Source organism: Mobula birostris, chromosome 7 (assembly GCF_030028105.1).
Source record: "Mobula birostris isolate sMobBir1 chromosome 7, sMobBir1.hap1, whole genome shotgun sequence".
NCBI classification, from domain to species: domain Eukaryota; kingdom Metazoa; phylum Chordata; class Chondrichthyes; order Myliobatiformes; family Myliobatidae; genus Mobula; species Mobula birostris.
This window is the reverse complement of record NC_092376.1, coordinates 28,701,561-28,723,051: the sequence shown is the minus strand read 5'-3', so window position 1 is coordinate 28,723,051 and position 21,491 is coordinate 28,701,561. Positions and strand designations below refer to the sequence as shown.

Sequence of the window (21,491 nt, the reverse complement as noted above, 5' to 3'; positions counted from 1 at the left end):
AGACCAACACTCAATACTTTAGTGACAGCTTTTTCCTCTCCGCCATCAGATTTCCAAGTGGACAACGAATGCTACCTCACTATTTTTTTTTTGCACAACTTACTTATTTATTTGGAACTGAGAACAATTTTAATTTCTTGCATTATACTGTTGCTGTAAAACAATAAATTTCACCACATATGTCAGAGATAATAAATCTGATTCTGATTCTGGGTCTGAGGTCATGCATTTACTTAGTACTTAATATTCTGGCCAATCCAAAAGTTCTCAATCTCAGTTTCAAAATATGCAATTGACCTAGCCACAACAATAGTTTACTAATTGCCTGAAATAATCCCTGAGCCTGAGTTTAAAGTTAAGTGGTTTCCTTGTTCTGGATTTTACCACTAGTGTCTGCGCCGTTTTAACTTCATTAATGGCACCTAACCCCTCCCACTCATTCCACTGTGACAGCCCTCGGGATATCAGCACGTCAGTTCAGGATCATTATGATTGATCTCTGCTACACGTACTGCCATATTCTTCCCGAGACATAGAGGCAAGAACAGAATACAGGTTACCGAGCTTTATAAAGCAGAATTTCACCTCAGTACTCCACTTTGAGATAGGGCCAATGTTCTAGTCATCATCACTATATGCCGTGTTGCATGACATGATCATGGCCTTCCATCTGTCTTTAATCTGAGAAGTTTTAGTAAACTCTTCAAAACTTTTGCCTGTCCATCCCTTGATGTAACTTATGAATGTCATACGCTGTCGACCGCGACTTTTTCTTCCATCAGTATTTCCCAACACTGCAAGATGCTCGAGCTTCTCTTTCATGTCCCAGAAATTCCAGCTGCCATTTCCTGATTGATGATATCAGCTTTTCACAACACTTCCTCATTTGTTACTCTGTCCTTCCACGATATTTTCATCATTCTCCTCAAATAACATATTTCTGCAGCTTCGAGTCCTGCTGCTTCACAGCTTCAGTGACCTGGGTTCTGAACTGACCGCCGATGCTGCCTTTTGCAGAGAGGTCACTGGAAGCAGCAGGACTGCCTGTTGCATGACTCTGCCAAGGCCAGGTAGCACAAACACAATTTGAAATACACCTGAGAGAGTCAGTTTCTGCTTGGGAAACAATATCCATTGATCTCCTCCTCACACATCTTTGCAGATCCAATACCATTGTACAGTAAGGAGTTTCTGCCTGACAGCCTAACTTCTCCAATACAGGGCTGTATTTTAAGGTGTTTTATGCATTTACACACTGATTCAGTTCATATTCATGGCAGGTGTGCTATGGTGACATTCATTGCCCTTAAGGCAGTAATGATGGGCCCTTTATTGAACAGTTGTAGCCTGCAGTGCTGTCATGCAAAGAATTCTGAGATTTTGATCCAACAATGATGACAAAGGATTTAATATTTCCAAATCAAAGTGGAAAAGTTCAAAGTAAATTTATTATCCAACTGTGCATATGTCACCATGAGATTCATTTTCTTGCAGGATTTCACAGAAGAACAAAGAAATGCATTTAAGTCAATAAAAACTACACATAAACAAACAATGTGCAAAAGACAAAGAGTAAATACATAAATAATAGATAGATAAATAAAGCAAGCATGCAAGCTGAGAACACGACTTGTAGAATCTAGAAAAGTGAGTCCATACGTTGTGGAATTAGGTCAGAATTGAGGTGAGTGAAGTTTTCCATACTGGTTCAGGAGCCTGACGGATGAAGGATAATACCCACTACTGAACTTGATGGTGTGTGCAACTCACTCAGTGGCTTCTTTATTAGGTACACCCGTATACCTGCTCGTAAGTGCAAATATTTAGACTTTAGATTATGAAGACACGCAGTCCTCTTTTATTGTCATTTAGTGATGCATGCATTAAGAAATGATACAATATTTCCTCTGATGTGATATCACAAAACACAGGACAAGTCAAGACTGAAAAAACTGACAAAACCACATGATTATAACATATAGTTACAACAGTGCAACAATACCATAACTTGATGAAGTCCATGAGGACAGTGAAAGTTCAAAGTCTCTCAAATGTCCCACATCTCACGCAGACGGGAGAAGGAAGAAAAACTCTCCCTGCCATGCCGACCGCAGTCCGACTCTGAGTCACCCGAAAACTTTGAGCTCTGATCAGCTCTCTGACACCGAATACTGAGCGCCATCTCTGTCCCAACGATTCAACCTCAATCTCGGTCGCCAACAGCAGGCAAAGCCGGGGATTTTGAGGCCTACTCTCCGAAAGATTTCCGATCACGCAGTAATGACGGCAGCGAACGAGCGTTTCAGAAATTTGTCCAGATGTTCCTCTGTGCTTTCGCGTCCCTCTCCATTAAATCAGAATTGTCCACGGCCCCTATTTAATGGATACAATATCATTTTTCACCGGAGAGCTGCGCACGCGCGGTGCACTGCTCTCTCTCCTCCCGCCTTCAATCCCATCAATCCTGCTCCACTGTTCTGACAACACACATAAAAGTTGCTGGTGAACGCAGCAGGCCAGGCAGCATCTCTAGGAAGAGGTACAGTCGATGTTTCGGGCCGAGACCCTTCATCAGGACTAACTGAAAGAAGAGCTAGTAAGAGATTCTGACTCTTGTATTTATCCACAGTGGCCCCATGTCACCTGCAGTTGGCCTGTAGCCTTCTGCCTTGGCATTCTAAGTGCTTGCCTAGATGTTTTTTAAATGTTGTGAGAGAGTAAACCTTATCTGATAAGTTGCCAGAGATTACTGTTATTAAAAGTAGAACTCCTCAATCACTTCATGAGTTACTAGTGAAGGTTACTTTGAAGTAAGGCAGACCGCAGAAAGGGTTCAGTGTACCAGAAGAATGGGTTCTGGGATTGGGGCTGAACAGACATGTTCCATCACTGACATCTCTTCTGTTTTCAATGATTCACATCTGGGTACAAAGTGCACCCTCTCTTAGAAGGTAGCCAAACACGCAAACAAATTGTTGTGTGAAATGCAGGTGGAATATTTTGACATAGCGCTCACTGAGAGTTTAACATGAAATAAAGTATTTACTTGAAAGAAAAATTACTGGAACACAGTAGTTAAACACTAAATCTGAGCACTACTAATCTCTCAATTGGAATATACCAATCTACTTTTATAGCATTGCATTAATGCATTCAAACACATTAAATATTCTCCTCGAAGCACAAATCAGACAGACCGGGCCTTCATAGGATCTTCCCTTTTCCTAAAATATGCTTATTACGCTACATTTCCTGAAACTAATATACACACCCCATCTGAACAGAATGTCCCTGGACGGCAGAGAGCATTTCCCAATTTGGAAATAGGTCTGGGGGAGCTTGCTTACTGAGAGTTATATCTGCCTCAGAAAAGCAAGTGATAGCAGCCAACTTTATTTTAAAGTACAGTTTTTTTTCTCCTGGTAAACTCCAAACAATGATTTGTGAGTAGGGGCTTGTGATATTTTTCTGTGATACAAAACTCAGAAACAGAAGGTGCTGGATGTATCTGCTAGATGAGGCAGCATGCATAGAGAGGGAGCGGAGTTCCTATACCAGGTTTCACCAATAAAACTCAACCAGTAATGTATCTACCAGCTAAAATATATCAACCAAGTAAATTTATACTTCCTTTCATTTTCCTTTGAGAATGCAATGATGGTGGTCTGTAAGTGCGGCTTTGAATAAATTTGGCCTGTTAGAAAAATGAGGTGATCCCTTTAATATATACAAGATTGTTGCATCACTTCAAGATTGAAGAATGACTTATACCGGGAAATTTGTTGTTTTGCAGCAGTAAAACAGTGCAATTCATAAAAAAATTACTATAAACTCAGAAATATATAAAAAGTAAGTAGTACAAAAAGAAAGCAAAAAAGTGAGGTGGTATTCATGGACTTGTCAGAGATCTGATGGCGGAAGGGAAGAGGCCTTTCCTGAAGTGTGAGAGTGTGTCTTCAGGCTCCTGTATTTCCTCCCTGATGGTAGTTACAAGAAGGGGGCTTGTTTGTCCCAGGTGGTGGGGTTCCTTAATGATGGATGCTGCCTTTGCGGGGCTTTTGAAGATGTCTTTGAGGGAGGGAAGGCTAGTACCCGTGATGGAGCTGGCTGAATTTAGAACACTCTGCAGCTTTTTTCCAACCCTGTGCAGAGTCTGAAGTGGATGGCTGGTTCGATACTTGGCCTGTTACCTTCAAGCTGCCAGAACCGGATGTTTGCAAGTCTCTAGGGAGGAATACTGTAAACAAACAAGGCTTATAGAACTGAACTACAGAGGCCAAAGTGGGACATACAGCCAGGAGACCACACCAGAACTTGCACTTTAGCTCCCAATAATGATATGGGGGTATGATATAGAGTGGGAATTGTTTCTCTTTGCTTTTGCTGAAATTGTTTTCAAAAGAAAAAAGTCCATGAAATAAGGTTAGGAGTTACAGCTGTGTTTTTGTAAAGAAAACAGTCCCTTCTGCACTTCACTGTAGCACTAATAAACTACAAGAACAGAAAATGACTGCAACCTCCATGAACCTTTTAAGGACATGTAAAACTGTAATGTTTTAGATTTTTTTTCACAAATGCAAAGCAACTATGTTCTGCTTCAGGACGGGGCCAGTTAGCACAGAGGAGCCTTTGCACTCAGGCCATGTCCAGTTGGAATTGTTAACCTTATTCTTTAGCCTTAAAGGGGCATTGTTCAACCTCATAGTACAGTCGAAACATTCTAAGTTGACTTTGTTTATGCTGGAAATCATAAACAGAAAAGACTGTAGATACTGGAAATCCAGAGTACTACACACAACATGCTGGAGGAGCTCCACTGGTCAGGCAGTTGCTATAGAAAGGAAAAACTGTCGATGTTTTGGGCCGAGACCCTTCATCAGGACTGGAAAGGAAGGGGGAAGATGCCAGAATAAGAAGGTGGGGTGAGGGAGGTGAAGGGGTACAAGCTAGAAGGTGATAGGTGGAAAGGGTAAAGGGCTGAAGAAGTAGGAATCTGATAGGAGAGGAGAAAGGGCTGGTGGACGGGCACCAGATTTGCAGGCAGGTGAGGAGAAGAGAAGGGAGCCAGAATTGGGAATAGGAAAGGAGAGGAGTAGAAATGACCAGATGTTGGAGAAATTGATATTCATGCTGTCTGGTTGCATGCATCTTCTGTTGTACAATGAATATTGCTGCCTAATCCAGTAAAAGTTTCTTTACATCGTAAAAGCCAAGCCATACCCTCCAATTCTAAAAAATTAGGCGGTTAATGATTGTGCTGCGCTGGATCTTCCACCTGCTGTGGCTGGAGACAGACTGCTCTTGTCTGTTAGCAAGCTGTAGGTCCCTCTGGCACAGAGATACCAGAGGATGAGGTCACTGCTCTGGAAGTCTTGCCAGCAGGTGTGATGTGTTTGACTGTCCTGCCCACGTGATTCATTTCTGGCTTGTGGGAGTTTTGGTGGTGGGAAGGAACATCAGAAATCGGAAGGAGAGGAAACTTCAGCCACTCTCACAACCGTGAGTGAGGCAGCCAGTAATTCCTGCCACAAACTTGGTGTATATTGAACTAGAGCTGAAGTCTGTAAGGGAATTAAGTGCAATCCATATTTTCTGAAAAATCAAAAAAAAAAGCTTGTGCTGAAAATCTGAATAAAAGCAGAAAGTGCTGGAAAAGCCCAGCAAACAGATCAGTCAGTGCCTGTGAAATGAGAATCAGTCAACATTTCAGGTCCGAGAGCCTTTAAAATTTTTCATCACCACATTTCCTGAGCTGTTTGCTAGAATAACAGTGAACATGGAACAGAAACAGGCCTTCTGGCTTCTGATGTTGTGGCAAGCCAAGTGCTAATTAAATACCTAAGTCAACAACAGTCAGTGGCCACTTTATTAGGTACACCTGTACACCTGCGCATTGATGCACATACCTCATCAGCCAATCATATGGCAGCAACTCAATGCATAAAATAAATACAGAAATAAATCACGTGGGCAGGACAGTCAAACACATCACACCTGCTGGGGTTGTATACACTGGAATTTAGAAGGATGAGAGGGGATCTGATTGAAACATATAAGATTATTAAGGGATTGGACAAGCTGGAGGCAGGAAACATGTTCCCGATGTTGGGGGAGTCCAGAACCAGAGGCCACAGTTTAAGAATAAGGGGTAGACAATTTAGAACAGAGTTGAGGAAAAACTTTTTCACCCAGAGAGTTGTGGTTCTGTGGAATGCTCTGCCTCAGAAGGCAGTGGAGGCCAATTCTCTAGATTCTTTCAAAAAAGAGTTAGATAAAGCTCTTAAAGATAGCAGAGTGAAGGGATATGGGGAGAAGGCAGGAAAAGGGTACTGATTGTGGATGATCAACCATTATCACAGTGAATGGTGGGTGGCTCGAAGGGCTGAATGGCCTACTCCTGCACCTATTGTCTGTTGTCTATTATTGTCTAAAAGCATGCAGACACTGTCAGGGGGTTCAGTTGTGGTTCAAACCAAGCATCCGAATGGGGAAGAAATGTGATTTAAGTGACATTGACCGTAGAATGATTGTTGGTATAAGACGGGTGGTTTGAGTACTTCAGACATTGCTGATTTCCTAGGATTGTAACACTAGACAGTCTCTAGAGTTTACAGAGAGTGGTGTGAGAAGCAAAAAAAAAACGTCCAGTGAGCGGCGGTTCTGTGAGTGAAAACGCCTTGTTAATGAGAGAGGTCAGAGGAGAATGGCCAGTATGGTTTAAACTGACAGGCTGGTGGCAATAACTCAAATAACCATGTGTTACAATAGTGGTGTGCAGAAGAGCACCTCTGACTGCACAACATGTCAAACCTTGAAGTGGATGGTCTACAGCAGGAGAAGACCACAAACATACACTCAGTGTCCACTTTATTAGGTACTGGAGGTACATAACACAGTGGTCCCTGAGTGTAATCCATCCTGCCTATACAATGCGCATCCCTCTTGCTGTGCACATTTAGGTACCTATTTAAGAGCCTTTTAAGTACATCTGTTGTATTCCACTACCACCCCAGGGAGTACATCTAGGCACCTACCACTGATCCAGACACTGCCCCAAACATCTTCATTGAACTCTCATATTAAATGCATAATCACAAGAGATTCTGCAGATGCTGGAAATCCAGAGTAACACACACAAAATGTGAGAGGGAAGGTGGGTTTGTTGGGGAAGAGGATAAAGTGAGAAGCTGGGAGGTGTAGGGTCATTCATTCATTCAGGTGCCTTGCCCTTCGGTGTGGGCAATCACATCTCTCCATCCATCAGGGTTCCTGACTCTCCGAATTGTAGTTGTTGCCTCCCCTGTTTCTAAGCGTGATGTCATATCATCTATCATTTTCATTCTGTCTGACTCTGCTTTTTTTCCTTCCAGCTTTCCAGTTGTAACCAGATGTTCTAATGTCCCTCTTCACATGATGTGTCCAAAGAATTTTGATTGTTATTTTCTGATTTTTTTATGTAATCTACGTTTCGTTTTCGTTCTCTGTAGAACTTCTTCGTTAGTTATCCTGTCCATATATGATATGCATAGCATTCTTCTGAGGAACCACACCTCTGCTGCATTGATTCTTTTTTCCATTGCATTTGTGATGGTCCATGACTCGCAGCCTTACATCAATATCAGAAGAATGTAGCAGCTGAGAGTTCAAAGGCGAATGTCAATTGCTATTTTCTTGTTCGTCAGGATGTTTCTCATTTCTGTAAATGCTGTTCTTGCCATTGCTATTCTTGCTTTTATGTCTGTTTCGCATTTTCCATCAGATGTTACCCATGGTCCAAGGTACTTGAAGTTGTGAACTTGTTTCAGGATTTCATTTCCCAATACAATCCTACAGTTTGGGAAATCAGGTTTCTTTGATATTACCATTATTTCAGTTTTCTTTTTGTTTAAGGTTAGGCCAAGTCTTTCACTCTCTGTGTTGATGGTAGATACTAGTTTCTGTAAATTTACTTCACTGTTTGCTATTAGTACTGTATCATCTGCATAGCGGAGGTTGTTGATATTGTATCCTCCTATACTTATTCCAATATAGGAAAAGATAAAAGGGCTGAGGAAGAAGGACTGTGATAGAAGAGGACAGTGGACCATGGGAGAAATGCAAGGAGGAAGAGCAGGAAGGAATAAATGCATGGCCTCTAGTATTAGACATTTTGTCCCTGGGGAAAAAGATACCCATTTGTCATCTGTTCGTTCAGAGTTTTTGTGCGTAGCTGTAAGGTTCTCATGCACGCTGTTGACCCAGCCAGTCTGATCCATACTGGTGGACACCCTTGGGCTGAACTTGTACAAATGTGCAGAGTGCACTGGCAAGCTGCCCTCTGCCTCGGAGATACTTTGCTACAGACAACTTCTGTTCTTCTTGGTGAATTTCCATCTCTGCCAGAGAAAAATGAACACTTCCCACTGACAAATCATGGAGTCATAGAGTAACACAGAATGGAAACATTCATCTCAACTGGTCCCTGCCGACCCACCTTGTCCCAGTTACCCGCCTTCAATCTATAATTCCCCAGCCACTCACCCCATTCTCCAATCCAAATGCCTCTTAAATGTTACATTTGGACCCATCTTAACCATTCTTCTAGCAGCTTATTCCAGGAAGTTACTTCTCAGTTCTCATTTGAATCTCACACTTCTTGTATCAGTGCTCTCTAGATTTGGACTCCTCATTCCTGGAGAAAAGACCATAACCATCCACCTAATCCCCTGGTGATTTTATAAACTTCTATGAGGTCCCCCCCTCATTCTCTTGGGAGTAATGATCCAGCGAGGCCAACCTTTCCTTATAACTCAGATTCCTCTAATCCAAGAAGCACTCTCATAAATCTCTTCGCCACCTTCTCCAGCTTCACAATGTCTTTCCTACAACAGGATGACCAAAACTATACACAATACTCCAACTGCGGTCTTTCCAATTACTTATATAACTGCAGTGTAAAGTCCCTCCTCCTAACCTCGATGCCCATTCAGATGAAGGCCAACATGCTAAATGCCTTCTTCCCGCCTGTCTATTTGTTCAACCACTTTCAATGAACTGTGCTCTTGTATTCCCTGCCAGCTCCCTCTGTTCCACAGCACTCATTAATGACCTGCCGTTCACGGTATCAATGCTACCTTAGTTTGACTTCACACATCACTTCACAGTTATCTAATTTGAAAGCCATTTGCCATTTCTCAGCCCATCCCCCTGACAGATTACGATCTGTTTGCAAGTCATTGTAATCTATTTTACCATCGACAAGATCGCCTGGTTGAGCATCATCAGCAAACTTGCTAATCGTGCCATATCCAAATCATTTGCATAAAGAGTGAATAAAAGAATTGTGCATAAAGAATGAGGACTGTTGAGCCACCCCATTAGTGACAGGCCTCTTAATAGGAGAATTGACTTTCAGTTTGGTCTCCTTACTTGAGGAAGGAGATACTGGCTTTGGAGGCGGTGCAGAGGAAGTTCACCAGGTTGATTCCAGAGATGGGGTGGGGTTAGACTATGAGGAGAGATTGAGTCGCCTGGGACTGTACTCACTAGAATTCAGAAGAATGAGAGGAGATCGCTTAGAAACATATGAAGTTATGAAAGAGATAGATAAGATAGCAGGAAATTTGTTTCCTCTGATAGGTGAGACTAGAACTGGACATAGCCTCAAGGTTCGGGGGAATAGACTTAGGATGGAGATGAGAAGGAACTGCTTTTCCCAGAGGGTGGTGAATCTGTGGAATTCTCTGCCCAATGAAGCAGTGGAGGCTACCTCAGTAAATATATTTAAGACAAGGTTGGATAGATTTTTGGATAGTAAGGGAATTAAGGGTTATGGGGAAAAGGCAGTTAGGTGGAGATAAGTCCATGGTCAGATCAGCCATAATCTTATTGAATGGTGGAGCAGGCTCGACGGGCCAGATGGCCGACTCCTGCTCCTATTTCTTATGTTCTTATCACCCTTGTGTTACACTCACCCTCTGCTTCCAATTCTGAATCCACCTTCACTGGCTACCCCTGAATCCCATGCAGCCTACTTTTCCAGATCAGCCTGCAATATGTGATCTTGTGAAATACCTTACTGAAGTCTATAAAGACGACATTCTCTGCTCCACCTTCATATATCTCCTTAGTTACTCTTCCAACAATACCAAGAATTTCATTAGACATGATCTGCTCTGCACTTAACCTTGCTGACTATTGCTGATCAGGCATTGACTATCCAAGTGATGGCCAAAAAAGTCCCTCATATTTCCCTCCAGAAACTTCCCAACCACGGAATTCAGTCTCTCTGTCCGGTAACATACACAAAATGCTGGAGGATTTCAGCACGTCAGGCAGCATCCATGGAAACAAACAAGCAGTTGACGTTTCAGACTGAGATCCTTCGTCAGCACTGGAAGGGAAGGGGGAAGACATCAGAATAAAAAGCTGGAAGGAAGGGAAGAAGGATAGTTAGAAGCTGATAGGTGAAGCTAGGTGAGTGGAGTGCCTGTTCTCGCTACCCTTGAACAATGGAATAATGGAACTACATTGGCCACCCTCCAATTTTGTGGACCTTTACCAGTGGCTAAAGATGAAGCCATTATCTTTACAAGGGTCTCCAAAGATCATTGCCCTCAGGGTCCTATATTTTAATTCCTTAGCTAGGACCCTATACTCATTCTGCAGGACCTTATCCTTTGCTCTGCCTATGTTGTTTGAGCCAACATGAACAATAATTAGATTAGATTATAAGAACACTCAGTCCTCTTTTATTGTCATTTAGAAATGCATACATGCATTAAGAAATGATACAATGTTGCTCCAGAGTGATATCATAGAAAACAGGACAAACCAAAGACTAACACTGACAGAACCACATAATTATAACATATAGTTACAGCAATGCAAAACAATACCATAATTTGATAAAGAACAGACCATGGGCACGGTAAAAAAAAGTCTCAAGTCCCAATCGACTCCCGAGTCTCTGATAGCAGGCGGCAAAAGGGAGAAACTCCCTGCCATAAACCTCTAAGGTACTGACAACTGCCAATGCCTTGGAAGCAGCCGTCCAGAACCGACACCGAGTCCGTCCATCCGAAAACTTTGAGCCTCCGACCAGCCCCTCCGATACAGTCTCCCGAGCGCCTTCGACCTCACCCCGGCCGCCGAAACAAGCAAAGCCGAGGATTCGGGGCCTTCTGCTCCGGAGTTTCCGGTTACCACACAGTAGCAGCGGCAGCGAAGCGGGCATTTCAGAAGTTTCTCCAGATGTTCCTCTGTACTGTCACATCTGTCTCCATCAAATCAGAATTGTGCATGGTACCCTACTTGACAGAGTATAGATATCATTCACCGGACAGACCACGCACGCTGCGTCGCGTTGCCACCTTCTCCTCCCCTAATCCTTGAATGTACAAATTCCTTACGGACTGTGGCAGGAATTGAACCCTAAATTTCCGATCTCTGGTGTTGTAAAGTGCTACGCTAACTGTCATGCTACTGTGCGTCCCGAAGAAGATCATGAAAAGCAACCATCACCAGTATGTGAACCACGATCTGTTTGTCTTTGTTTGCTGGCCATGGTCAGTACAATTATATCTTTACCCACCACATTTTTGGGGTATGCAGTGGCATGCAGAAGTTTGGGTTCCTCTGGTCAAAATTTCTGTTACTGTGAATAGTTAAGAGAGTAGAAGATGAACTGATCTCCAAAAGTCATAAAGTTAAAGATGAAACATTTTAAGCAAGATTAGTGTATTATTTTTGTTTTGTACAATTTTAGAGTGAAAAAAAGGAAAGGAGCACCATGCAAAAGTTGGGCACCCCAAGAGATTTGAGCTCTCAGATAACTTTTATCAAGGTCTCAGACCTTAATAAGCTTGTTAGGGCTATGGCTTGTTCACAGTCATCGTTAGGAAAGGCCAAGTGATGCAAATTTCAAAGCTTTATAAATACCCTGACTCCTCAAACCTTGTCCAACAATCTGCAGCCATGGGCTCCTCTAAGCAGCTACCTAGCACTCTGAAAATTAAAATAAATGATGCCCACAAAGCAGGAGATGGCTATAAGAAGATAGCAAAGCATTTTCAGGTAGCCGTTTCCTCAGTTCGTAATGTAATTAAGAAATGACAGTTAACAGGAACGGTGGAGGTCAAGTTGAGGTCTGGAAGACCAAGAAAACTTTCCAAGATAACTGGTCGTAGGATTGCTAGAAAGGCAAATCAAAACCCCCGTTTGACTGCAAAAGATCTTCAGGAAGATTTAGCAGACTCTGGAGTGGTGGTGCACTGTTCTACTGTGCAGCGACACCTGCACAAATATGACCTTCATGGAAGAGTCATCAGAAGAAAATCTTTCCTGCGTCCTCACCACAAAATTCAGTGTCAGAAGTCTGCAAAGGAACATCTAAACAAGCCTGATGCATTTTGGAAACAAGTCCTGTGGACTGATGAAGTTAAAATAGAACTTTTTGGCCGCAATGAGCAAAGGTATGTTTGGAGAAAAAAGGGTGCAGAATTTCATGAAAAGAACACCTCTCCAACTGTTAAGCACAGGGGTGGATCGATCATACTTTGGGCTTGTGTTGCAGCCAGTGGCATGGGGAACATTTCACTGGTAGAAGGAAGGATGAATTCAATTAAATACCAGAAAATTCTGGAAGCAAACATCACACCATCTGTAAAAAAGCTGAAGATGAAAAGAGGATGGCTTCTATAACAGGATAATGACCCTAAACATACCTCAAAATCCACAATGGACTACCTGAAGAGGTGCAAGCTGAAGGTTTTGCCATGGCCCTCGCAGTCCCCTGACGTAAACATCATCAAAAATCTGTGGATAAACCTCAAAAGAGCAGTGCATGCAAGACGGCCCAAGAATCTCACAGGACTAGAAGCCTCTTACAGGGAAGAATGGGTGAAAATCCACCAAACAAGAATTGAAAGACTCTTAGCTGGCTACAGAAAACATTTACAAGCTGTGATACTTGCCATAGGGAGTGTTACTAAGTACTGATCATGCAGGGTGCCCAAACTTTTGCTTTAGGCTCTTTTCCTTTGTCATTTTGGAACTGTAAAATATGGAAATAAAAAAGTAATATTGCTTAAAATATTAAAGAAATGTGTCATCTTTAACTTTATGCCTTTTGGAAATCAGGTCATCTTTTACTCGCTGAGCTATTCACAGTAACAGAAATTTTGACCAGCGGTGCCCAAACTTTTGCATACCACTGTAAGTGTCCCATCTCAATCAATGGTGATTCTATTCCACGCCCTGTCCCCAGAACACAATATGTTTACTTTCCATCATCATAATTCCAGTTCCGTTTTGAGTGGTCATGTTGAATCATTTCATCTGTTCATTCCAAACCATAAAATTCACTTTGCGTATGAAATAATTCACCTCATCTCCCCATTGATTCCTTTGCCAGTTACCTTAAATCTGGGACCTCTGGTTCTTGCCAGAGAAAACAGTCTCTCACTATTCACTCTGTCAAAGACACTCATAATGTTGAATGCCACAGTTAAATCATTTCCTAACCATAACTTATTGGCACAACCACGGGATTCCTAATGTTAGGGATTCGAGTCGTTGCATGCTCCCATGAGAGTTTTATGACAAGCAGGATCTCTTTCATTAACTGATGTAGTGGGGTTTAGCTAAGAAGAACTCTGAAGCCAAAATCTGCTCAAGTGCAAAATTAAAGCCAGCAATCCAAATGCAGCCTGAGCCCAATGTTGTTTTTATTTACCTGTGCTGATCCGATATGGAGGGATTTGCAGAATATTCTGCTCATGCACCGATGCCAAGTCAAGACTAGCTAGAGGCAGGCATTTCAAGATTAGATTAAATCTTTTGTTCCGCACCTTCCCAATGGGAGGACACCACTGTCTTTCCAAGGTACTGAGGCAAAGTTGAAATTGACAGCCTGGAAAAGTGCCTTCTAATCCTGGGCAATATTCCCCTTCCATTCCTTTGGTGTGCATCACATCCTGCTGCTAAAACCAAGGCTGATAGCTGAAAATCCCCTTGTTTACTCATAGCCGTGTGTCTGTCTGAATCACTGACACCATGTCAAATTGAACTGAGAGGCAAGGAAGAACCGATGTAGAATTGTTCTGTCAGAATTAATGCCAAGTTTAACCACTGAGTATGAAATTGGGTTCACTTGGGCTTGAGTTTAGTAATCAGTGAAGGATGAGGAGTGAGAGAGGAGGACTGCAGAGAGAGCAGGAGCAATCATTGGATAGGGTAATGGAGGTGACCAGAGGGGAACATAACTAGACACCCTCCTTGGGATGGAAGAGATGTCCACCAGGCGGTTTCCATCCTTTTTAATGCCATGGACCAGGTTGGGACCTCTATATTAGATGGACACAGCAGTGGATCTTCACCTTGTATTTGAGCTGTTGTCACTCTGCTAAGAACTTAATTGTGGCACCTCTTTGGCAAAGAACTAAAACTTCTGGAACTGTGGGATTGAATGTTGGTAGCCTGTTGCCAGAGTTTGGGCATTGAGGTCCTTAGTTTGGAGTTGTGGGGTGGGGGTGGGGGTTGGGAATTGGGATCTGCAGTCACCGGGGACTGTCACTGGGCAGCTTTGAGTGGATGGAAGTTTGGACTGAAGCATTCATAATTTTGGGTTGGCAGGCATCAAGACCAGGGGTACTGCAGGGAGGTCGATGGTGGACAATGGATCAGGCCTGGAAGCCAGGTGTTATCGGGGTTCACTTCAATGGCGAGCAGGAGGTGCATCAGGCACAAGAGTGAGAAATGCCTGAACGTGCCCAGATAAGTATCTGGAATAGGTTGAAAGACTTAGAAAGGTTATTATTTCATTTCACTCTTGAAAATGAAATAATGCAGGAAGAGGGAGGAGAAGATGGCGCGACACAGCGTGCGCGGCTGTTCCGAATGATATTGTATGTGTTAACTAGGATGCCGTGCACAATCCTGATTTGATGGAGACAGCTGTGAGAAACATGGAGGAACACCTGGAGTAGCTTCTGAAATGCCTGCTTTGCTGCCACTGCTACTGTGCGATCGAGAATCTCCGGAGGGGAAGGCCCCAAGTCCTCGGCTTTGCCTATTGCCTGTTGCCGGGGCAGGGGTCGAAGCGCTCGGCAGAGATGGTGCTCGGTGCTCGGTGTCAGAGAGCTGGTCGGAGGCTCAGAGTTTTTGGACGGACTCAGAGTCAGACTGTGGTTGGATGCTTCCGGGATGCTGCATTGGCAAGTTTGCGGCGCTGGAGGTTCACCGTCTGTGTGAGATGTTGGGACTTTCGAGAGACTTTGAGACTTTTTACCGTGCCCATGGTCTGTTCTTTATCAAATTACGGTATTACTTTGCACTGTTGTAACTATATGTTATAAATATGTGGTTTTTGTCAGTTTTTCAGTCGGTTTGTCATGTGTTTCTGTGATATCATTCTGGAGAAACATTGTATAATTTCTTAATGCATGCATTACTAAATGACAATAAAAGAGGACTGCGTGTCCTCATAATCTAATCTAAAAGCATGCCTGAAGAAAAAAAGGTGAATATCCAGACCTTCATCTATGAACATGCAGTTGGAATTGGAGTTGGTTTATCGTTGTCACATGTAGCAAGATACAGTGAAAAACTTCAGGTAGATACATGGTACAAGGCCCATCGGGTAGTGTGGTAACAACAGTGGTCAGCGCAATGCTCTATGCAGGCGGCTGTAGGATCAGGTTCGATTCCCTGTTCCGCCTGTAAGTTTGTACGTTCTCCCCATGAATGTGTGCGTTTCCTCCCACAGTCCAAAGATGTACGGTTCAGGTTAATGGATTGCAGTCATGCTATGTGGCTGCCGGAAGCGTGGCGACACCTACGGACTGCCCAGTACGACCTTCGCTGGTTTGATTTGAAACAAATAATGCATTTCACTGTATTTCTTCAATATACATGTGACAAAACAATCTAATCAATTGGAGCATGTTGTCCTTGAGCCTGGTGGAGTGAGCACCTACACTTTAGTTTCTTCTGCCCGATGGGAGTGTAGGTGGTGGGGGGGGAGCGCTAGGAGAGAGTGTCCTTGGTGGGAGGGGCCTTTGATTACATTGACTGCTTACCGAGGCTGCAAGAAGTGTATATGGGGTTCATAAGGGGCGAGATGGGGGAGGCAGGTTTACGTAAATGTGCTGAGCTAGTGTCTACAATTTTCTTGTGGTCTCGGGGTTGCATATGGTGACATATATATACTTTGATAATAAGTTTACTCTGAACTCTGAACTTTGATCTCGGGTAGAGCCGTTACCATACCAAGCTGAAATGCATCAATATACAATGTTCTCTATGCTGCATCTGTAAAAATTGCTGAGGCTCTGGTAAAATGTGAGGTAATGATGCAGCTCTATAAAACTCTGGTTAGGCCACACTGGGAGTACTGTGTCCAGTTCTGGTCACCTCACTATAGGAAGGATGTGGAAGCATTGGAAAGGGTACAGAGGAGATTTACCAGGATGCTGCCTGGTTTACAGAGTATGCATTATGATCAGAGATTAAGGGAGCTAGGGCTTTACTCTTTGGAGAGAAGGAGGATGAGAGGAGACATGATAGAGGTGTACAAGATAATAAGAGGAATAGATAGAGTGGACAGCCAGCACCTCTTCCCCAGGGCACCACTGCTCAATACAAGAGGACATGCTTTTAAGGTAAGGGGTGGGAAGTTCAAGAGGGATATTAGAGGAAGGTTTTTTACTCAGAGAGTGGCTGGTGTGTGGAATACCCGGCCTGAGTCAGTGGTGGAGGCAGATACACTAGTGAAGTTTAAGAGACTACTAGACAGGTATATGGAGGAATTTAAGATGGGGGGTTATATGGGAGACAGGGTTTGAGGGTTGGCACAACAATGTGGGCCGAAGGGCCTGTACTGTGCTGTACTATTCTATGTTCTATGTTTTTAAATCCAGAAGAAAGGAAGAAGAGGCACTAAATCAGGAGAGAAATAAAATGGCACCAAGGCGGGGAAATATATATCATCTTGTTTTTTTCTCATTCATCTAATCATTACTCTGTTGTGTGCAGCTAGCAGGAGATTGAGAGTTGGCTGTCCAATTAATAAAATGTTTATAACATCAGGAAGATGACTATCTGTCCCATGAGACTTTCTGGAATCAAATGCCTATGCATAAATATAAGCATGCTATGTGCAGGGTCTGTCTGCATAATACCCATTTTATTTACAGAGCAGACAATGAATCCTTTGTTATAATTAAAAGATCCCTAGCCGAGGCTCAGGTTAATTAAAATATACGATGCAAACAACAAAAGAGATAGAGCCAGACTCCAGATTAAATAACAATGAGCAATCCCTGGTGTCTTTCCACATATGGGAAAGGATTTTGCAGAGTCAATTTTAAATCAATTGATTGAAGATAATATCAGAGTACTTTGCTTCTCCCAGTAAATGTCTGCCATCATCGATTTACAACATAGATGCAGGCTATTTGGCCCAACTCATCCATGCTTGACAAGCTGCCTATTTGCCTGAATATGGCCCATTTCTCTCTGAACCTTTCCTTGTTCATAGACTAGCTAAGTGTCTTTGAAACTTTGTATTGTACCTACCGCTGGCATTTTCTTTGAAAGAGCATTCCACATATGTGTGAAAAGGTTGTCCCTTCAGGTCCCCTTTAAATCTTTCCGTTCTCACCTTAAACCTGTGCCCTCTCATTTTAGACTCCCATACCCTGGGAAAAAGCCTGTGACCCTTCACCTTATCTATGCCCCTCATGATTTAGCCTACCTCTAAAATGCCACCCTTAGCCTTCTACACTCTGGGGAAACAATCCCCAGTTAATGTAATTTCCCTTTGTAACTCAAGCATTCCATTCCTAAAAGCATCTCTGTGAACTTTTTCTGCATTATTTCCAGCTGAATGCCATCTTTTCTATAGTTAGGCAAACAATATGCCAAGTGCAGTCTTGTACAGCTGTAACACGGCGTCCCTACTCTTGTACTCGGATGACATAATGTCCTAAATTTTGTACCCAAAAATTATAAGATATACCCAAACCATAGCTTGAATTTACACTCTAAAAACAGTGTAATAGTTCCAGAAGGATATACAATTTCATTTTACCATCTATAAATAGGCATTGTAGTTTTTGTAATGTGCATAGAATGAATAAGATTGTTACAATAAAATTAATTCTTTACATCTTTCATGTTTAAAGATAGTTGTCATAGGACTTGCAACTGTAAACATTCTGTGATAGTGTGGTCATTCTGTTATTTGCTTTTAGAATATATCTGAAGTAGGAAAGAATGCCTTGATAAATGGTTATTGTTGAGGTTTGGCTCTCATTACAATATGCAGAGGGAAAGGTGTGTGTTTTTTCAGGATTGGAGTAACCTTTCCTGATACATTTATCTAACAACTTAAATTTGCTAAATTGTCTTAAGAGTGCAAGCTGCTGGTCTCTCATTGATGAAACCATTTTAAAATTCTCTACCCTCTCCATCTCTTTCCTTTTCCCTGAAGTGCAAATTGGCTGCCATCTGTCCAGAATCACAACATTGCCTATATGGGACATTCTGAAAGACCCATAAAAGGGACCATATAAATGGGGATCGTTCTCTTTCCCTTTGTCCAGTTTATCCTCTGTGTAAAACTGTGGTGTTATTTTGTGTTGAGTGAGTTGCTCTGTTCTCTAATTACTGTTGGTGCATTCTTAAGTAAAGCTTGATGTCTCTACACACACCCTTCAAAGATGCACATAGCCAACAGGTGCTACGGTACCGTAGCGGTTAGAGCAACACTGTTACAGCTGGGAGCACTGGAGTTCAGAGTTCAATACTGATGTCACCTCTGAGATGTGCGACCTGTGGAATGTGTAGGTTTTCTCCGGGTGCTCTGGTTTCCTCCCACAATCCGAAGACTGACTGGTTGGTAGGTAAATTGTCCCGTGATTAGGCTAGGGTTAAATCGGGGGTTGCTAGGCGGCACGGCTCAAAGGGCCAGAAAGGCCTGTTCCTTACTGTGTCTCAATATGTAAATAAAAAAGTAATGCTCGCTTTTTCCTATGTTTTCATTGGAGTGCTCAGGGCTAAAGGATTGCCACTCATGTTTAAAAATAAATTCATGACTAGTGTTAGTATAAATCAAAATCCTTTGGAATTGGTTCACTTAGACCGGGAGAAATTTCTCCTTAAAGAGTTTGGAATGTGATATTTGCTCATTAGGAGCTAAGCTAGACTGACAATACATATTTCTATTGGCCATGGACTTAATTTACAGTAAAATGTATTCACATTTTTATTTTACTGTACTTATGCCCATAAAGGTGAGAATGTTTGAAATTGGACAGCAGTAGCAAAGTAATACAGAGGTCTGGGCTGATGCTGTGAAGCTATGAGTGCATACCTATGGGGATTAAAGAGCAATAAACCAATTGCTGGAAGAACCCAGTTGGTCAGGCAGCATCTGGAGGCAAATGGATGGTCAACAGTTTGGAGGGAGACCAGTACAGATGGTCTTGATCCAAAAACTCAACCATTCCTTTGTCTCCACAGGTGCAGCCTGGCCTGGAAGGATTGCACCAACAGTTTACAAGTTGCTCCAAATTACAGCATATGCATATCCTGTATCTCCATGGAACTTGTTAAGCAAATAAGTTGGAATAGAAAAAGTAACGTAAAGCAAATTTATTTTCAAACTACAAAGGTTGAAAGAGTGCAGAGAAAATTTGGATCAACAGATTTGCGGTTGGCACCAAGTCTGGGGGTGTAGTAGACAGCGAGGAAGGCCATTGTGGCTTGCAGAGGGATCTACATCAGCTAGAAGAAGGGGTGAAAGATGGCAGATGGAATTTAATGCAGGCAGGTGCAAGGTGTTGCACTTCAGCAGAACCAACCAGGATAGGTCGTATACAGGGAATGGTAGGGCACTGAGGAGTGTGATAAAGCAAAGGGACTGGGAATACGGATATATAATTTGTTGAAAGTGGTGTCGCAGGTAGATAGGGTCGTAAAGAAAGCTTTTAGACCATAAGACATAGGGGCCACGTGGCCCATCAAGTCTGCTCCGCCATTTCATGATGGCTGATCCAATTTTCCTCTCAGCCCCAATCTCCCACCTTCTCCCTGACCCATGAAAGAATCTATCAATCTCTGCCTTAAGTATACTTATAGACTTGACCTCCACAGCTGCCTGTGGCAAAGAATTCCACAGATTTACCATTCTCTGGCTAAAGAGTTTCCACCTCATCTCTGTTCTAAAAGGACAGTCCTCTATTCTGAGGCTGTGTCCTCTGGTCTTAGACTCTCCCACCATAGGAAACATCCCCTCTATCAAGGTCTTTCACCATTCGATAGGTTTCAGTGAAGTCATTCCTCATTCTTCTGAATTCCAGTGAATGCAGGCCCAGAGCCATTGAATACTCTTCATATGACAAATCATTTTTGTGAACATCCTTTGAATCCTTTCCAGTTTCAGCACATCTAAGATAAGATGTGGGCCCTTTTCTAAGATATGGGGCCCAGAACTGCTCTCAATACTCTGAGTGGGGCTTCACCAGTGCTTTATAAAGTCTCAACATTACATCCTTGCTTTTGCAACTTTGGCCTTCATTAATCAATGTATTGAGTACAGAAGATGTTATATTGAAGTTGTATAAGACATTGGTGAGGCCTAATTTGGAGTATTGTGTGCAGTTTGGTTACATATTTACAGGAATGATACAAAACAAGGTTGAAATAGAGCAGAGAAAATTTACAAGGATGTTGCTGGGTGTGGAGGACCTGTGTTATAAGGAAAGATCGAGTAAGTTATTCTTAAGAACATAGAAGATTGAGAGGACAGATAAAAGTGGTAAACCATATAGACAGGGAAAATGAAAGCAAGGTTTTTCCACTGAGGTTGGTGGGCCTACAATCAGAGGGCATGGGTTAAGGGTGAAAGATGAGAAGTTTAAGGGGAACATGAGGGGAAACTTCTTCACTCAGAGGCTCATGAGAGTGTGGAATGAGCTGCCAGCACCGGTGATGAGTGTGAGCTCAGTTTCAATGTTTAAGAGAAATTTGGATGGATACATGGATAGTAGGGACATGGAGGGCTATGGTCCTGGTGCAGGTCGATGGGAGTAGGCAGTTTAAATGGTTTTGGCATGGACAGGATGGGCCAAAGGACCTGTTTCTGTGCTGTGCTTCTCTATGACTCTATATATGTTACCGTATACGAGTTTGAGATTTATATTCTGGCAGGCATTCACAGTAGAACAGAGAAATACAATAGAATCCATGAAGAGCTACAAAGAAAGACTGACAAAACCGGCGTGCAAAAAAAAGAACTAAATAAATAAATCTAAAGACAGGAGTTGTAGAATTCGTAAAAATGAATGCCTAGGTTACGGAATCAGTTCAGAGCTGAGGTGACTGAAATTATCCACACTGGTTCAGGAGCCTGATGGTTGAACGGTAATAAAGCTTCCTGAACCTAGTGGTTTAGGACCTTTTTCTCCTATACCTCTTCCTGATAGCATGATCTTCTACCAACTATATAC

The 21,491-nt window shown here is 42.6% G+C and overlaps 1 protein-coding gene across 1 annotated transcript in view; it reads left to right on the top strand.

Annotated features, from left to right (window-relative positions):
* LOC140200078 (rho guanine nucleotide exchange factor 17-like) overlaps nt 1-21,491 on the top strand; it is a 472,416-nt gene that overhangs the window by 209,662 nt on the left and 241,263 nt on the right. The gene's annotated exons all lie outside the window — the stretch shown is intronic.